Source organism: Eriocheir sinensis, unplaced genomic scaffold, assembly GCF_024679095.1.
Source record: "Eriocheir sinensis breed Jianghai 21 unplaced genomic scaffold, ASM2467909v1 Scaffold50, whole genome shotgun sequence".
Classification (NCBI taxonomy): Eukaryota; Metazoa; Arthropoda; class Malacostraca; order Decapoda; family Varunidae; genus Eriocheir; species Eriocheir sinensis.
The window spans coordinates 825,001-827,500 of record NW_026111832.1 but is presented as its reverse complement, the minus strand read 5'-3'; the positions used below and the strand labels follow the sequence as shown (position 1 = coordinate 827,500).

The 2,500-nt window shown below is 48.3% G+C and overlaps 1 protein-coding gene and 1 long non-coding RNA gene across 9 annotated transcripts in view; both read left to right on the top strand.

Moving 5' to 3' along the window:
- LOC126992800 (uncharacterized) overlaps positions 1-1,211 on the top strand; it is a 1,551-nt gene extending 340 nt beyond the window's left edge. Inside the window, exons 1-3 of one of the 5 annotated variants that reach the window (XR_007747063.1) lie at positions 1-378; positions 454-1,098; positions 1,142-1,211. The exon at positions 1-378 is cut by the window's left edge and continues 340 nt beyond it. This is a non-coding gene — a long non-coding RNA (uncharacterized LOC126992800). Of the gene's footprint in view, positions 379-453 lie in introns of all 5 variants that reach the window. The other 4 variants (XR_007747065.1, XR_007747064.1, XR_007747066.1 and 1 more) reach the window with 4 other exon arrangements.
- Positions 1-2,500, top strand: part of LOC126992796 (equilibrative nucleoside transporter 1-like) — an 84,004-nt gene that overhangs the window by 40,167 nt on the left and 41,337 nt on the right. The window lies entirely within an intron of this gene.

Genomic DNA, 2,500 nt, shown 5'->3' with positions numbered 1-2,500 from the left:
GACTGGAAGGAAGCATGACTGGAAGCAAAACGAGGTGCCCGAAGACTGGAAGGAAGCATGACTGGAAGCAAAACGAGGTGCCCGAGGACTGGAAGGAAGCATGACTGGAAGCAAAACGAGGTGCCCGAAGACTGGAAGGAAGCATGACTGGAAGCAAAACGAGGTACCCGAGGACTGGAAGGAAGCATGACTGGAAGCAAAACGAAGTGCCCGAAGACTGGAAGGAAGCATGACTGGAAGCAAAACGAAGTACCCGAAGACTGGAAGGAAGCATGACTGGAAGCAAAACGAAGTACCCGAAGACTGGAAGGAAGCATGACTGGAAGCAAAACGAGGTGCCCGAGGACTGGAAGGAAGCATGACTGGAAGCAAAACGAGGTGCCCGAGGACTGGAAGGAAGCATGACTGGAAGCAATACCTGAGGACTGGAAGGAAGCATGGAAGCAAAACGAGGTGCCCGAGGACTGGAAGGAAGCATGACTGGAAGCAAAACGAGGTACCCGAGGACTGGAAGGAAGCATGACTGGAAGCAAAACGAAGTACCCGAGGACTGGAAGGAAGCATGACTGGAAGCAAAACGAAGTGCCCGAGGACTGGAAGGAAGCATGACTGGAAGCAAAACGAAGTGCCCGAGGACTGGAAGGAAGCATGACTGGAAGCAAAACGAAGTACCCGAAGACTGGAAGGAAGCATGACTGGAAGCAAAACGAAGTGCCCGAAGACTGGAAGGAAGCATGACTGGAAGCAAAACGAAGTGCCCGAGGACTGGAAGGAAGCATGACTGGAAGCAAAACGAGGTACCCGAGGACTGGAAGGAAGCATGACTGGAAGCAAAACGAAGTACCCGAGGACTGGAAGGAAGCATAACTGGAAGCAAAACGAAGTACCCGAGGACTGGAAGGAAGCATAACTGGAAGCAAAACGAAGTACCCGAAGACTGGAAGGAAGCATGACTGGAAGCAAAACGAGGTGCCCGAGGACTGGAAGGAAGCATGACTGGAAGCAAAACGAGGTGCCCGAGGACTGGAAGGAAGCATGACTGGAAGCAAAACGAAGTGCCCGAGGACTGGAAGGAAGCATGACTGGAAGCAAAACGAGGTACCCGAGGACTGGAAGGAAGCATGACTGGAAGCAAAACGAGGTGCCCGAGGACTGGAAGGAAGCATGACTGGAAGCAAAACGAGGTGCCCGAGGACTGGAAGGAAGCATGATTTTGATGTATCTGATATAATACTTAAATCATTTTAATACGATACATTCAATTTTAATTTAATCATGATATTTTTACTCTGATTTAAATCGCTTGAGTTAAACAATTTGATGTAAATAAAACCAACCCTGGATCATTATATAGCGACTTTCTCGTCAACTTTCCTGCAGACGGCAATATATTTCCCGACACCCAGCACGGTTTGAAAAATAAGCGATCCTGTTAAATAATCTACGAGACTTCTTCCATGGTGTATATGAAAACTGGGACAGCCGCATTCCAAGTGCCATTATCTACCAAGACGTTCTGAAAGCCTTTGACAAGTTACCACACGAGGACTCATCAATAAGCTCCAGGCGGTGAGATTAGGAAACAACCTGATCGCGTGGATAAGCGATTACCTCACCGGGGGAAAGCGAGTGTTGCTCAACGGGAAGGCCTCCGAGCGGCTCCCGGTCACTAGTGGAGCACCTCAAGGGTCAGTGCTGGGACCCATTCTCTTTATCTTATACATCGACGACTTGGAAACGGAACTGAAACTTTGCTTATTGAAGTTTGCCGATGACACCAAAGTGGGCTGAAGGGACCTTGACTAGAGTATCCAGTGTTCAGAAAAGAGGCAAATGTCTTTCAACGTGGACAAGTGTAGACTCATGCACTTTGGATCCAGGAACAGCGTTACCACTAGACATCTTAAATTAGAAGTTTCTCTGTAATAATTCAATGTCTTTTCTGTAATTAGGGGAGTAGGACTGCACTGCATACTCGAGGTGCGGTCTTACCAGTGAAATGGACACAACCTACATCGGAAGCATCTCAGAATCGTGCAGGAGGAATCGGATCTTGGGGTCACCATCACCAGCGACCTGAAACACGCGAATCGCTCTAAAAAAGGCATATACCAAAGCCAACACTATGCTCGGGTTCATAGCGAGGAACTGCGAGTGTCAGACGCTGGAAGAAATGTTATCCTTGCATATTTCACGGTAAGACCGCACCTCGAGTATGCAGTGCAGTCCTGGTCCCCAAATTACAGAAAGGACATTGAATTATAAGAGAGGAACTTCGAATGCAAGACGCTGGTGGTAACGAAGTCTATATAAATCAATGGTAGACCCCACCTTGAGTATGCAGTGCAGTCCTGGTCCCCAAATTACAGGAAGGAAAGTGAATTATTAGACGGGAATTTAAGAACATAAGAACGTAAGGAGTCTGCAAGAGGCCGGTTGGAGTGTAAGACGCCTTGGGTAACGTTGCCCTTGTAAAACTCAATGGTAGACCCCACCTCGA